This window comes from Balaenoptera ricei, chromosome 2 (assembly GCF_028023285.1).
Source record: "Balaenoptera ricei isolate mBalRic1 chromosome 2, mBalRic1.hap2, whole genome shotgun sequence".
Taxonomy (NCBI): Eukaryota; Metazoa; Chordata; class Mammalia; order Artiodactyla; family Balaenopteridae; genus Balaenoptera; species Balaenoptera ricei.
The window spans coordinates 131,245,989-131,263,797 of NC_082640.1; the positions used below are offsets into that span (position 1 = coordinate 131,245,989).

The 17,809-nt window shown below is 33.5% G+C and overlaps 1 long non-coding RNA gene across 2 annotated transcripts in view; it reads right to left on the minus strand.

The window, feature by feature from the left end:
* Positions 1–670: 670 nt before the first annotated feature.
* The window catches only part of LOC132360600 (uncharacterized), a 381,015-nt gene continuing 363,876 nt past the window's right edge, over positions 671–17,809 (minus strand). For both annotated transcript variants that reach the window (XR_009501129.1, XR_009501128.1), the window contains one exon: positions 671–1,367. This is a non-coding gene — a long non-coding RNA (uncharacterized LOC132360600). The remainder of the gene's footprint in view (positions 1,368–17,809) is intronic.

The window sequence follows — 17,809 nt, forward strand, 5'->3', positions numbered from 1 at the left end:
GGTAATTTATCATCAGAATTTGTTGTAACATTATCTCCATGGATAACTAGATTAAGTCATCTTCAATTTTATTGAAAACAATGTACTGGTAACTACCTGACCTGTACACAAGTTTTCAAGTAAAATTAGACACCAATATTTTTATTTGCTTTTATTTTTTTCCTTTTTCATCCCAATGGTATTCATTTAAAGTGAGAGAAAAATGATAAAAGAGGTCTTGAATTCTGTATTAAGGGAATTCCTTCTTCTAATGACTCTAATTAAGTGATTCCTCTTACTACCAAGAAAGGCTTTTATTTGTTTTCTAATAAATATATATTTTCTTCCATGTATCTAATTAATTTTGTTTTGGAGTTTTTGTGTATGAACTCCCCTTCCTGCATGTGCTTACACACACACACACCTAATTCAGGACTATATAATTCATAAATCTTTTTGTTCTGTGATTTTTATAATCAGCCATTTCTGTTTGTGGGTAGTCACTTACAGTTTGTTCCTAGGTATTATTCTTCACATCTACTCTTAATTCTTGAAAATCTTTAGGAAATTTTTCAGTTCAAATTCCTAAGTAAGTGGGTACATTAAAGATAAAAGTATTTTTGTGATTAAGGATGATTGATTGATTATATTTTATTTTAGTATCAAAGGTGCAGATAAAATAGGTTATTTTTTCTTTAAATGCATATGCCTTAAAGAGACACAAATTCAATTTCTAGGAATATGAATAAAATCTAAACCAATTTTACTGCTGCTAATCATCTTCCAAACACCTAGTAGAGAGGAAGGGGGAGTGCGGCCCAGTGTAGTGGGGAGAGGTGAGGGAACAAGGGTAGCCAAAGTAATTAATTGTTGGATAATATGGTTTCTTGATGTCCCAGGAAGGATTTAATAATGCAGAGGTAGGAACAGTTGTTTCTACTATCTATGCGTAATCAAAAAATGGTTTGTGATGGTTAATTTTATGTGTCAACTTGACTGTGCCACAGGGTATCCAGATATTTGGTTAAAAATTATTCTGGATGTATCTGTGAAGGTATTTCTGGATAAATTAACATTGGAGTCAGTAGACAGAGCACAACAGAGTGCCCTCTCCAACGTGGACAGGCCTCATCTAATCATTGGAGACCTGAGTAGAATAAAAAGCTGAGTAAAGGAAAGTTTACTTTCTCTTCCTAATTGTCTTTGAGGTGGGACATTGGTCTTCTCCTGCCTTTGGATTCAGACTCATATTGGAACTTCCGCCATTGACATGTACTTTGGACTTCGACTGGAAATTACGCCATCATTTCTTCTGGGTCTTCACCTTGCCAGCTGCATATCTTGGGACATCTCAGCTTCTCAGCCTCCATAACCACTTGAGCCAATTCCTTACAATAGAAAAAAGGTATGTATATTTTACATATATATATATATGTTCTGTTTCTCTTAAGACTTCTAATACATGGTTGCTATCCAGTTGCTTAGAAAAGAAAAAGTGCTCCTACATTATATGGAACAACCAAACGTGAATTCTATTGGCCTCCTTTTGGGGACCAGCTGGGTACAGTCTTACATATACCAGGAGGGAGGCAAGGTATTTAGTTGCCACACAATTAATCCAAGTAAAGTGACATAGGCATTCAGGTGTTGAACTGCCCAAGAACTAGTAATGTATTAATGAGTTTCAAACATGGCAAAACACACACCAACATTTACATATCAAACAAGTAGTAGTGTTTAAATGGAAACCTGCCAAATTATTATCAATTTCATCTAATTATTTGGTAATTAAACTCTATGTGATTCAAATACTTTAGGTTATATATGAGGAAATAAGAAAAACAAAAAAACCTCATTGCAAAAAGAGATTTACCATGACTCCTCAAGAGTGAGTGAGAATGTAATAGATAATTTGTAAAAAATAATCTTTGTATCCATGTACTTTCATGTGTAGTTCCTCCCATGAAAAGGTGTCTATTATTTCCCAGCCCCTTGAAACAGAGCTTCAGCCTTCTCTCTTAGAACATTGTGACTACCATCTGAATAAGTTCAGCCTAGCTTACTGGATCAAGAGAAAAATCTTGGTTATGCAGTACTATTAATGGCAATAGATGATATAGAGGGAATTGTTCTACTCACCTGGTACCAATACATAGGCCTTATTAAACAGAGGTCAGAGGGAAGAATATGGCACACACACTATTACTATGCATTTAGAAGGACTAGGTACACCTTTTTTTTCAAAGACTACTTCAATACAATAAATAATTTGATTTGAATCAATAATTCAAAGAATGAATTTAATTACAAATTAAATAAGGAATTAATTTGATGTAATGAACAAATTGTTTAAAGGTATGAAAACTGTGCAAAAACATTACCACAAAATCATGAGAGAGATAGAAAATAGATATAGATGCCAAGGTGGATAAAAATATCATAGTTAGGAAATAGCAATTTTATATTTCAAATAGAAAGCCTTCTAACATAATCATTATAATAAATATTGTTCTGGAAATTCTAATTAACTCCATTAGATAACAAAGATAATAGTATAAATATCAGAAAGGAATATAAAACATCATTTTCAGATAATATGATTAAATATCTACAGATATTACAGTTAAACTATTGTAAGCAGTACAAAATTTTAAAAGACGATATGCAAATTAATATGCCAAAATTTGTAACATTTATACATATAAACTAATTATAAAATAAATTGAAAATCTTATAATATTTGGTGACATTAGACAGTATCTGTTCTAGGTGCTGAGTATAACTCATAAGTCTTACAATAGGTATTCTTATTATCCTCAAGTTACAGGTGAAACTGAGACTCAGGGAAGTTAAATGGGCCATCATCACATAGCTATAGAGGTGACAACAAGATTCCTATCCCAAGCATACTGATTCTAGAATCTATTCTCTAAACTTCTTATATTGTCCCTTGATCTAAACCGTAGAACAAACACAAAATATAAAACAATAAAGAACTTTGCAGGATTAATGAAGGAAACAAATAAAATTGACATAAAAACATAACTCGAAACTTGGAAGGCAGAAGCCCTATTATTTTCCTGTTTTTACAATTAGTACAGTGCTGGGCACATTTATTAAGCACTTAATAAATGTTTGTTAGTGAATACATAAATTAGTAACACCTAATATCGTAGAGATGTAGGATAACAGGCATTCTTATCTGCTGTTTGTGGAGTGTACATTTGAATAATTTTTAAAGGAAAATTTGATATTGTTTATAATTGAAATTCTGTATACCATTTCTTCTACATAAATATTCTATACTGTGTACAGGTGCTTCTGACACAAAGAACTGAAAACTTGATAAATCATGCCTTTAAAAATAGAGTCTTTTGTTTTCCACATATAATTGGACATAGACAGTGTTTGATGTTGGCAAAGAAGTTCAACAATCTAACCCGTTTGGGGACTCTCTTATTCTTCCCTGACAGACATCCTTAAAGCATCTTGTGTTTTTCTCCCTGTACTTGTTTCATCATAGTTTCTGATGATGAGTTTGACATTGAAACCAAGTCTGTATTCCAGGAAGAAAGAAGGAGAAAGGGACAGCAGCAATGCACACTCTCTTCACTCCTGTCACTTATCAGAAAATAAGGTATCCTTGAGAAGCCGCCCACAGATTTTATATTGTCTATTTATTTACAAACGAGTTACTCTAAATATAAATGACTAGAGGAAAGAACCTGGCTTTCAGTACTCAACCGACACTTTCACAATCATTGCTGAAATACATATGTAAAATAGGTAGGCATGTACCACCTATATGATAAGAAAAAAAAGGCTAGAAAAACACTAAGTAACTATCAGTAGGAGATTAATTATCACAGCCATGTAAGGAAAAAAGGAGGAAAATGAAGAAGTAGGAAATGCCCCTCATCATACACCTTAGCTTTGGGTGAAGTGCTGAAATAGCTAATCATTCCTCTAATTGTTACGGTGTTAGGAAAAGTCTAAACTTACTTAGGAGAATACTGAAATGCATAAACGATGTTCTCATCTTAGTTAAATTTTAAAATGTACTCTTCTGCTAAACTGAAGACATTCACATTTTAGATCTCAAGACTGCAAGCATCAAAATGACCTCCTAACAAACAATCTGGGAACCACTTGGTCTAGCCTTCAGTATACGACCCAATGACCCAGTGTCACAAGCTACTGCAAATAGGGGACTGATACTATTAATAAAACATTAATTCACATACTTCTTTTTCTCTCCTCATCTTCCTTGTCCCCAAAATTGTTTTTTTGTTGTTGTTGCTGTTGTTTAGACAGGTTTTCTAGGTTGACATGCTTGCCTGTCTTTATATTTTCATTTCCTAGTTTTAATCAACAATATTTATGACTTCAATATTTATAAACCAAATAAAACAAAGACATGCAACGTTCCATTGTTGCAGTTTTTTTAAAAAAATTAAAGCTATTCTCCCCATCCATAAATATTTCAACACAAAGTGAACTAGTCATAGAGAGATATATTCCTAAGTCCATATTTTAGCATCATAAATTGGTGGTAATCTGAATCATGGTCCATTAGGTGTGATTTATGCTTCTCATTAAATATAGCTATAGCAATATTTTTTTTCTGCAAAGAACAGTTAATAGTAAACAAGTTCACTTGGAAGAAATTTAGATTCTCCATAACACTTCTATGGGACTTCATCACTTCTGTTTCTATAAAGCTAATTAGTAGACCAAATCATGATATATGTTGAAATCTCTAACAAACTTGTTTAATATTCTTTGTCACAAACTAAAGCAATGCAAAGAAATTATAAAAAGCTGTTCAAAATCTTGTTAAAATACTGAAATCAAAAGAGCCTAAGTCTGGGGAAAACAGAAACAAATGTTTCTGAAATATAATATTTCCTAATTCTTTTTTATGTATAACACGAACTGAACATTGTAGGTATTTTTCATAAGGAAAATTTAGCCAACTTTGGAGTTGTACTTACATAATATGGTATATTTTGTTATTATTCAGAAAATATTAATCTTTCTTACCCACTTCTAGGGGAGTATTTTATTTTCCCACCCTGTGAGTGTTGCATTTGACTATGTGATTCCCTTTGGCCAAAACAATGTTAGAGGGTATGACACATGAGCATATACACATATATACACATACATACATGCATATAAGCATACAATACATATACATGTATATGTATGCATCTATGTTCATGAATACATATATATACAAACACATTGATGTATACTATTAAAATAGGTAATAAGTACTATAACAAAGCAAAACCTGGCAAAGACTATATAGCTGAAGAAAGATTAGTGACCTGGAAAATATATGTGAAACACAGATAGAAAACATGAAATAGTGATTGAGATGGAGGATTAATTATATGTTATAACAACTATCGATTAAAGTTTAGATGTAGAGAAGACCAAAAATGAAGAAAACATAATATTTAAAGAAATAATGATTAGAACTTATGAAAGATATAAATCCAAATAAATTATTTGTAAAAAATTCTAGCAGGATAAATGAATATAAATTCATATGCATTTTATCAAATGTCAAAGAAAGAAAAAGGTCTTAAAAACAGGCAGAACAATAACAAAAGCAGGTTACCTAATAACAATGGACAAATAAAAATAACAGAATTTTCAACAACAAAAATATAAATAAAGTGAAGTAATATCTAGCTGTCAACCTAGAATGCTGAACTCAGAAAATAAATAAAATAAATATTACAAATGAGAGTAAAATAAAAATATTCTTAGTTAACTAAAATGGGAAAGCTGCTTATCTGGATCTCAAATGTATCTACATATAAAGAACACACTGAAAGAAGAAAGGAAAAAGATAAATGTAAGCTGACACAATGAAATAAGAAATACATTTTATAAAACAGTTTTGGTAAAAAGGAGCAGAAAGCATATTTTGTTATCAAACAAACAATAGGTGAGAAAGATTTTTAGGAAAGAAAAATTAAAAGTCTAAATACATTAAAAAGATTAAATGCATTGAGTGATATTCCCTATTTATTATAAATACATGCAGTCTCCCCAAACTGATCCATAGACACAATATAATATGAATCAAAATCACATTGTGATATTTCATGGAACTAACAAGTTGACTCATATGTATATAAGGATCAAGAGTAGGAAGAAAACAAAACAGAATTATATAATCATTCAAAATGAGCAAGTTTCTGGTAGAGGAACTCTTTATAGGATATAATGACATTATAAAGTTCTGGTAATTAAGGAAAGGTGGTATTGGCACAAAGCATTAAACATTAAGCAGTCTAAACCAGACCTTTTCATATATGTACATTTGATGTGACAGAGAATCCATTGTAGATTGGGAGGAAGGGATGTACTATTCAATAAATTTGCAGGGTAAATTTGTTATCCATAAGGAAACAAAATGAATTTTAATCTCTATATATTTTATCATACAGCTTAAGATGGGTATAAGTAGTGAATATGGAAGGCATAATTTTTTAATATTTAGAAGAAAATATAATAATGACACAAAATCGTTAACCAAAAATATCAATGTGGGAGATGTAAGCTAAAAAATTTCCAGAGCTCAGACAGGGCATGGAGATATTATAAGCTCTAGACAGCCAAAGTTAGGAGTGGAAATTCTTACTGATCACCTGAGGCATTCAATAGGGAGAGCACACACACAGATCACACCCTAGTAGCAGAGCTAAACTATCCCTAGATTAAAGCTAGGGAAGGCATAGAACTCAAGTAGCTTTATTAAAGAGTTAATTTTTTGCCATGTATCATGGAGCTATGCATCCATTGTTTATTATTCTGCAAATACTAAAAGGAATTGCTATGCAGATTTCTGGTGGTCTTTCCTGTATAGCTTCCTGTTTGGGGGAACATTGTTTGACAACATCCAGCCCCCTCAGCCAACTTCAGCTCTGATCTGTTTCCTCATCTCAACAGCACCACCATACTGGAATTCTCCTCCTTGCATTGTAGTCCAGAATGTGTTTATAAAAGAAAAAAGCAGGGCAGTCACTAACCTCATCTCAATTGTCATCTTTCTCCCAGAGTTCACAGTTCTGCACGGACTGCTATCCAGTGTTCAAAAACCATTGTTCCATATATTTCATCCAGTTTTCTAATTGTTTTTGGTGGGAGAGTGAACAAAGTTTCTACAATAATGATCACCTCTGAAGGAAAAGTAAGGTGAGTTTTACACAATAGATATAATAGTAATTTGATGATGGGTTTATTAATGTATTTTTATTTTCAAAACTCCTATATCATACACATAAACACACAAACACTATCTTTTATCAAATATTCCAAAAACTGAAAGAACAGAAACAGGATAACAAGTTAGATGATTACTGCAATATTAATTTGGACAGCCTAAAGAAGGTGGAGATGGTACATGGTCATTAGTTTCACTGCCTACTTTGAAAGCAGAGTTTCAGGATTGGCTAATGGGTTAGTCCTAGGATGTGGAGAAATAATTTAGAGAAGGATAACTGCAAGTCTTCTACCCCCAAGAAACTGGGTTAATGTTTGTGCTCTGGCAAAGATGTGAAAAAACTGAGCCATGAGCAGATTTGAAAAGGGAATTAAGAAATACTTAAGTTTGACATTGTGAGTTTGAGATGCCCATGAGACTTCAAAGTAGAGATATAATAGGTATTTCATGAGAGAGTTCAGGGTAAAACATTAATTTGGACATATCTGTGCATATATGAGATTTAAATCTATACACTTAGATAAGATCATCTAAGGAATAAGAATAATTAGAGTGGAAAATGTCTGTAGCCAGAGCTCTTGTGCACTAAACCATACAGGGAGGGTTTCTGTAGGGTAAGGAGTTAGGAAAGGAGGCTGAGGAAGAACAGAGGGTCATATAAAAGAAAAACTAGGAGAAGGCAGTATATTGGATGTTTGAAGAGAAAAGAAGTTGTTAGTCATTTCAGAAAATGGATAGTAAGGAGAGATTGGGAAACTAAATAAACTAGTCCTCACTCTATGTCAGTCAATTTGGCCTATCCGGAAAAAAAGAGAAAAAAAAAGAGAGAGAGAGAGAGAAAGAAAAAGAAAAGGAGGAAGAAGAAAGAGGAAAAAAGCCTGAATAAGACATTTGACTAAAGTGTCAAACCTGTTTATATGAGGTGATAAGACAGGACAAAAATTGAGTGTTTTGGAAACCATGTAATTTATTATGTATATTAGAGTTTAATTTTGTAAACATAATAATTTATTGCTGATGGTGCTTAAATGTATTTATTTATTATTTGGAACTTTGTAAAAGAAGCCAATTATTCACAGAGACATGCTCAGTGTTTTATTATATAACTAGTCCCTTGAAATGTAACTTTGTAAAATGGAACTGATGATTCAGGTTGCCAACTTATGCACCAGCATAAAATTTGTTTCCCTTGGTAGTGCTAATAATAACACAACAACTCTCCTAGGGACACAAACAGATTGTGCAAAGTTGTTTACTTCTGCTGTTAAAGGACGCTACAAAAACGATTATCCCCTACCTGAAATATCCTAAAGGAAAATTACCTCGTGATAAATATTTTAGAGTCTAAAGCAACATTCCATTCTCTTTTATCTACATTAATATATGGTTCCCTCTCCCAAGAGCCTCTTTATTTTGGGGGGAACAATGACTAAAATTTATTAATCTACAGATAAATTTCAATCCTTTTAATGGTCACCTTCATGCCTACTTGCAATGTTCATCACAAAGAACAATAAAAGGGCTTTGACCTGAGCAAGTAGAAAGTTACTTTCATTCATAATAGCATTCACTCATTGTGACTAAAGGTCAGCTTTACAGCATTTGTAATTAGATTTTTTCTGTTTTAAAAGATGCTTAAAGATATTACCTTACAAAGAGTTAAAAATCAAAAGGGAAGCATAATATATACCAATAAATTTGTTAAATAAAATGGACAATTTTTGAAAGACAAAAAACGAAAGAAGAAATAAAAAATTCAAATAGTGCCTTATCCATGAAAGAAACTGAAATCATAATCAAAACCTTTTCATAATGAAAATTCCTTCCTAGAGTGCTTTGTAAAACATTTAAGGAAGAAACTATACAGATCCCACACAAAAACCTTTCTAAAAAAGAGGAGGGTACAGTTTGTTGTATGATAGCATAACCCTGACTCCCAAACCTGACAAATAAAATAAGAAAAATACGAATCAATTTCCTCATAACTGTAGACACAAACATCCTTAATATAATATTAGCAAGTTGAATCCACTCATATATAAAATAATAATATATTGTGTAAAAGAATAGTTTTGCCATGATTGTAGTATTATTAACATTCAAAATTTCTTCAGTTAAATAATACACCGCATTATTACAGAATAAAGAAGGAAAAATAAGTGATTATATCAAGACGTAGAATAAGAATTTAATAAAATTTAACATCTACTCATAATCAAACTGATAATAAGTTTCTTAAAAATTAAATAGTGTCATACATATTGGTGAAATATGAGGACATCTCTGGTGAATTTCATAAAGCACTTAATGAAAAATTAATACTAACTTTTCACTACCTCTTCCAGAAAATAAGGGAGGCAAGAACACTTCCAGACTCATTCTATAAAGTCAGTATTACCCTTATACTAAACCCAGAAAAAGATATCACAGGAAAAGTAAACTATATAATAACATCTGCTATGAATATAGACATAAAATTTCTCAACAAAATACTAGCAACCCCAAACCAGCAATGTTAAAAAGGATTATACATCAGGACTAATTAGGTATTATCTCAAGATGGCAAGGTTTTTTTAACATTCTAAAATCAGTTAATGTAATTCATCATATCAATAGAATAAAGGGGGGAAAGCACCCGCTGCTAATAGAAAGAGCATCATACAAATTACAATACCAATTCATGATAAAAACACTTAATACACTAGGAATAGAAGAGAATTTCCTCAACTGATAAAGAGCACCACCAACAATAAAAAAAATCCTACAAATAACATCATATTTAATGGTGAAAAAGCAAGTGTTTCCTCCCAGCCAGGACTGAAAGCAAGACAAGGATATCTACTCTGACTACTTTTATTCAAGGCTGTACCAGAGCTTTTAGCCAGGAAAATTATGCAAGAAAAAAATTTTAAAATTCAGGTTGGGAAGAAAGAAGTAAAACTATGTTTATTCACAGATGACATGACCTTGTACATAGAATATCCCAGGATATCCACTAAAAATCTACTAGAACTAACAAATAAATTAAGCAAGGATAAAGGATCCAAGAGCAATATACAAAAATCATTTGCTACACTAGCAGTGAACAATAAAAACATTTAAAAAACAATCCCATTCATATAAATATCAAACATATGTAGGGATGTGATTAATAAAAGTATAATATTTATACTGAAAACTATAAGAATTTGTTGAAAATAAAGATATAAATAAATGGAAGGCATTTCAAGTTCATAGATCAGAAAATTTAACATTATTGAGATGGCAATATTCCCCAGATTGGTTACCTGATTCAATACACTTTCAATTAAAACTCTCATCGGACTTTTTTGTAGAAATGTAAGAACTGGTTCTAAAATTAATATGGACATGAAAAACCTAATGACCAAAACAATCATGAAAAAGAACAAAGTTGGAAGGCTCACACCTGTGAATTTCAAAACTTACTATGACACTATAGTCATCAAAACCATGTAGCACTTGCATGAGAATAGATATAAAGATAAATGGAATAGAATAACATTTATGATCAATTGATTCTCAGCAAAGCTGTCAAGACAATTTAGTTGGGGAAAGAATCGTCTATTTGAAATGCTAGATATCCACATTCAAATGGATGAACTTGCACCCCTACCTCACACCACATTTTTTAAAAACCTCAAAATGAATCCATAGATCTAAATATATGAGCTAAAGCTATTAAACTCTTAGAAAAGAATGTTTGAGTGAGTAAATCTATGTAATCTTGGGTTAGGAAATTAGTTTTTAGATATGAAAGTAAAGGTATAAGTAACAAAAGCCAAAATAGGTAAACTGTACTACATGAAAAAAAAAAAGTGCTGCAAGAAAATAAGAAGAAAACCCACAGAAAGAGAGAAAATATTTGCAAATATAGATCTGATAGTGGGTTTGTATACAGAATATATAAAGAACTCTTACAGTGCAACAATTAAAAGCCAAAATTTCAATTTATTAAAAGGTTATAGAGAATAAGAAGTGATATCATTCATGTGGCAAAATAAGAAGTCCATAAGAGTAAGAAGAGAGACGGTCTTGTTGCCTCATACAAACACCAATTTAGCAACAATATAAGGACAAAAATACCTTTATGAATCCAGTTAAAAAGATATAGTACCCATTAGAGCACAAAACCAAGAACAGCTGCACTATAATGAGTAATAAGAACAATTTCATCCTTCCAGAATCAGTTCCTCCCCCAAGCAGGTACAGCCCAGTGCCTAGAGAGATCTCCTCAACCTGAAGCTTCCCCTAGGGGAGAGAGGGAGAAGGTGGGGTGAATGTCCAACATCCCTGCCCTTTCATTGCACTTCCTGAGATACCAGTTTGTCTTACCTCACACTAAGCACTGAAAAAACCAGCAGAGTCTGGACACCTGGTTCAGCAAGGTACAAAGGAAAAGGGGCTGGCAGCTTCCTGTGACTGCCATGACTATGAGATTTGGAGAAGGCACAGAGTTGAGGCTTCTCCTCCAGTAGGGATGGAGAGAAGAGTGGAGTGTGACTTCATCATACAGGTCTTTCAGTGCACTGCCTGAAAAGCTGGTTTCCGGTTCACCTCACACTGACAGAAGACATAGTAAGACACAAGAGGGAGTAAGAGATTATGAGCTGAAAAAAAAAAAGACTAGACATCTGGGGGAACTAGGGACAAAGGCACAGAATCTCTAGCTAGACTGGTGAAGGTCTTTCCCAGTCAAAACCAGTCCATAAATACTGGGAGAGGTGACTGTTTTTTCAAATGTGTAAACACCAACACAAAGCTACAGGGAACATGAAAATTCAAGAAAATATGATACAATCAAAAGAACAAAATAAATCTTTAATAATCATTCCTAAGGAACAGAGATTTATAAATTATTGACAAAGAATTCAAAATAATTATTTTTTACAAGTTAAGTTATTTATAAGAGAACACAGAAAACTAAATGAAATCATGAAAATGGTACATCAACAGAATGAGAATATCAACAAAGAAAGAAACAATTTAAAAAACCAAATAGAATTTCTGTTTTATATTCTATAAAATGGTAACCAAAAGAGATCAAGAGTGACTATACTTAGACAAAATAGACTTTAAGTCAAAAATTGTCACAAAGGACAAAGAAGGCCATTGTATAATGATAAAAGGGCCAATTCATTGCATAAATATATACATCACCCACATCCAAGCACCTAAATATATAAAACAAATATTCACAGCTCTGAAGGGAGGAATACACAGCAGTAATAGTACAGTAGGAGACTATTGCCCTACTTCCAACGAGGACAGCACATCCAGATAGAAAATGAATAAGGAAACAGAGGACTTAAATGACACTATAGTCCAAATAGACCTAACAGACATACACAGAACATTCTACCCAACAGCAGCAGAATACTTTCTTCTTCAAGTACACATGGAACATTCTCTGATAGATCATATGTCAGGTTAAAAAACAAGTCTTAGCAAATTTGAAATAATACCAAGTATCTTTTTTGACCACAATGGAATTAAACTAGACATCAGTAAAAAAAAAAAAAAAAAAAAAAATTGGAAAATTCACAAATATGTGAAAATTAAACAACACACTTTTCAACAACAGTTGCACCAGTGTAGCTCTGCCAACATCTTGACTTTAGTCCCATAAAACCATACCAGTTTTTTGACTTCTAGAACTGTATGATAATACATTTTTTAAGCCACCAAATCTGTGGCAATTTGTTACAGCAGTAATAGGAAACTAATACAGACTTACTAACCATTTATTGTCATGTTCCTGTGTTATGGAAATTTTCTCTAGTGAACCTGGCATACTATCACACTGCAATCAGAAATCTCTACCATATAAAAACTAAGAAAGCTCCCATGATGTATTAGCTCCCATCATGGAAGGATGGGATATTCTATTTAAAAGTTTTATTGGAAGATTGTTATGTTTTTTAAAGAGCTTTACGGGGCTTCCCTGGTGGCTCAATGGTTAAGAATGCCCTTGGAAGGGACACGGGTTTGAGCAGTGGTCCGGGAAGACCCCACATGCCACGGAGCAACTAAGCCTGTGAGCCACAACTACTGAGCCTGCACACTAGAGCCCACGAGCCACAACTACTGAAGCCCGCATGCCTAGAGCCTGTGCTCTGCAACAAGAGAAGCCACCGCAATGAGAAGCCCGCACACTGCAACGAAGAGTAGCCCCCACTCGCCGCAACTAGAGAAAGCCTGCACGTAGCAATGAAGACCCAACGCAGCCAAAAATAAATCAACAAAATAAATAAATTTTAAAAATAGCTCGATAAAAGAAAATAGGAAAATAAATAAAGAGCTTTAATTTCACAAATCTCCAATGTATTAGGAAATAAAAATAACAGTAAGATTCATTATTCCAAATGCAATGTACCAGAGAGTAGAGAACATAATTCTATTTTGGCAAGTCTTCTAGCCAAAGTACTTTGGGCCATCGTATTAATTAACAAATTAGGCAGGTGGCTATTTTGCATATTTTTACACATATCGTACCTATATGATATACTGAGAACCTCAGAAGTAGCCTTTGAAGCCATTCCATATAAAAATAGACAGTTGTATATCCCATACTTAAGGTTCCTACCCAAGAACTTCACTCATACCTTTGTTTAATCATTACTGGACATTGCAGCTGGTGAAAAAAAAAATGGAATTTGTCTTGAAGATTTATAATTGCCCAGTGTCTTGCATGACAATCTCTTTCATGGGTCCACACCAAAACATAGGAATGCTGCAAAATAATGTGTGGCATAAGATGCTTTAGAAAAATATGAGGAAGTTTACAAGAATGAGATAGACTGAAAAACCAGTACAAGACTCCTACTGCTTGGGAGATTTTCCATTGCCAGGCTCCTGCAATTTGGACAGTGGCTTGCTGGCTCCTTTGATGCATGGCATCCAGCAGCATCTACTATCGTCTTTTTCACCAGCAACTCTCTCGGTGCCTCTGGAAAAATATATCCATTTGAGCTGTTACTGTAGCAACATAGAGTGTGACTTTGCATCAGTTTCCACTGGTGTGGCACCACGGTGACTTCTCCGCCTTTCAGTGAGTCATGGTTATGCCTTCACCATCACTGTCTAGATCTCAGCCTGGGGTAGAGAGCTCTTCCTCAGGCATCCTCGAAGCCCTAGTGTAGCGGATGCTCTTTATATCTGCTGTTCCCGTGTTCTCTAGATCTCTCTTTACTTCTTACTAGTCAATTATTACTCCAATCCCCTATTAATGTCAACAGTTCTTTATATTAAACTTTCTCTGTTCAAATCACTGTGTAGTTTGTTTCAACTGGACCATAACTAATAAACTGCTTGAGTGCTTTTTATCCCATAGAAGCTCAACTGACATTAGTTGAACAAGCAAATGGATGAGTGAGGAATGTTCACTAATTTTCAAAACCGCCAGTGGAGGGGATGGGGGAAAACAACAAAAATCTATTGGGCATAATTAGAAATGGCTCATGAACAGTTTGGCCAGTGTGGCATATTGCGCAAGTTTAAGTAGCTATTTCTGAACAGAATCAGGGAAAGCAGAGACTGATAACATCATTGCTACATAATGCTTCTTTTTAGCCAGACTTGGCAATAATCTCAGTCAATTTGTGAGCAGAACTGCTACCAGTGGAAAACCTGGCATGAAAAGTTATACCTTAGGAAGGGTCATCTGTAGTTCTGGAATAAAACCATTATTACAATGCAATCACTGAAACTGATCTGGGGGAAAAAATGCTTACTTGACTACACCCAACAAATTATGTTTGAATAAGTTGTTAATGATTTAGTTATTTTTCCAATTCTGTGCTATTTGAAGTGCAATCTCAACTGCTGTTCATAATTTTGAAGCATCCAGTTAGTTGGCTTTAACCACAAAAGAGTTATCTGGGCATCTAGAGGCCCCCTGATATTTCCAGAGGTATTGAGCATGTTGCATACTCGCTGGTCTCAGGCTTGCTTACCAAGAGGGAGATCTCTCTAACCTCTTGCAGTGCCAATGCTTTGCTCTTCGGTGTCATTTTGCAGCATAATATAATTTGAAAGCTCTGTCTGTAGCTGTATTGAACACTGGTTGATCAAGGTACATCCCCCCAGTTAGTTTTTTTTTTGTTTTTATTTTTTTATTTTTTTATTGGAGTATAATTGCTTTACAATGTTGTGTTAGTTTCTGCTGTACAGTGAAGTGAATCAACTATGTGTATACATATATCCCCTCCCTTTTGGACTTCCTTCCCCCCACCCATCCCACACTTCTAGGTCATCACAGAGCACCCTGTGCTATACAGCAGGTTCCCACTAGCTATCTATTTTACACATGGTAGTAAATTTATGTCAAACCTAATCTCCCAATTCATCCCACCCTCCTCTTCCCGCCCTTGTCCACATGTCCGTTCTCTACGTCTGCATTTCTATTCCTGCCCTGCAAATAGGTTCATCTGTACCATTTTTCTAGATTCCACGTATATGGCTTAATATACAATATTTGTTTTTCTCTTTCTGACTTACTTTACTCTTTATGACAGACTCTAGGTCCATCCACATCTCTACAAATGACCCAATTTCATTTCTTTTTATGGCTGAGTAATATTCCATTATATATATGTACCACATCTTCTTTGTCTAATCATATGTTGATAGACATTTACATTGTTTCCATGTCCTGGCTATTGTAAATAGTGCTACAATGAACAATGGGGTGCATGTGACTTTTTGAATTATAGTTTTCTCAGAGTATATGTCCATTAGTGGGATTGCTGGGTCATATGGTAGTTCTATTTTTAGTTTTTTAAGGAACCTCCATACTGTTCTCCACAGTGGCTGTATCAATTTACATTCCCACCAACAATGCAAGAGGGTTCCCTTTTCTCTGCACCCTCTTCAGCATGTTTGTAGATTTTTTGATGATGGCCATTCTGACCCGTGTGAGGTGATACCTCATTGTAGTTTTGATTTGCATTTCTCTAATAATTAGTGATGTTAAACATCTCTTCATGTGCCTCTTGGCCATCTGTATGTCTTCTTTGGTGAAATGTCTGTTTAGGTCTTCCACCCATTTTTCTATTGGGTTGTTTGTTTTTTTGATATTGAGCTGCATGAGTTGTTCATATATTTTGGAGATTAATCCTTTGTCTGTTGCTTTGTTTGCAAATATTTTATCCCATTCTGAGAGTTGTCTTGCACAGCAAAGGAAACTATAAACAAGATAAAAAGACAACCCCAACTTTGTTTCTCAATATTTAGGGGTAAAATTTCTGAAATAAAGTCAAGCAACAAAAAACAAGAGAAAAAGATAGACTGATGTGCTGTGTACTTTTTTAAAAAGTAGATGAAGTCTCTTCATATTAAAAATTAATATGTAATGTTATATATTATATATGTGTATATATATTATATATGTATATATATAACTGAATCATTTTGCTGTACACCAGAAACTAACACAACATTGTAAATCAACTATACTTCAATTAAAAAAAAAGAAATCAAATGACTATGTGTTTCTAATTGAGAGCTGACATCAAGCTGACACCATGGGGTATGCGTTGACAGTTAAAAATTATCTAAAATCTGTGCATGCTTTTCTTTTTTTTTAAGTTACGTAGTAAACTCTTCATTGTTATGTATTGATTCACTGATTCCTTATTCCCATTAAGGTAGATTATCTGAAATAAATATTTTCTCTCAACTAGGAAAAACTTTTTCCTGGGTCAACCAGAATTTGTATAAATTCAGAGGGGAGGGCATTTATCAATAAATGTACATTTTATATTAATATTTCAGGAGAACAGTCAAGTTGCTATCAACACAGATATCCTTTGAAGGGCTAAGGGACATAATTTTGATGTTTACTCTTACATCTACATTATAAAAAGGAAAAAAAAACAAGAAGGAATTATTAGGAAAAAGTGTTATTATTCAAGATGGCAGAAATTTATATCTATATCTATATTTATACCTATAGCTATTATATTTATACCTATATATGTGGTTTACAGAGGTATGACATAAGGAGCCTGTTAAAAGCTATTATCTTTTTCTCTAATCATTACTTTCAACTATGATCATTAGGTTTCTATTTCCTGATCAATAAGAATATTTCAGGAAGATCCCATAGGTTATTGATCACTCTCTCATATTAAATGTTAAAAACAGTTATTTAAAAAGCCAATCTTATTGCTAATTAAATCCTATGTAATCCTTCAGACACACCCAGGGTTGTTTCTTATAGTAGTTGGAGTGGAATTTCTTATAGTAGCTGGAGTGGCATTCGCCACTCTTATTTCTTCTCCTACCCCAGCACCTTGCACAGGAAGAAGGGTATTATGGTCTGATTCTTAGATAGTTTTCCTCTCTGTTTTGAAGATTCTTATTCTGAGACTGAGTGATTGAGGCTAAGAAGAACAATGGAATAGGCAGTTAACTTCATTTATAATCTGTTCATCTTTGATAAGAAAGATCTACATTTTCATTTTGGCTTGCTTTGTTTATGTCTCCTCCTAGTGGCTTCAGACGACAATGTTCATAAATTTCTGGGAGCCATGTTCAGCTTTACCCTATTTCCTGCTTTCTGTGATT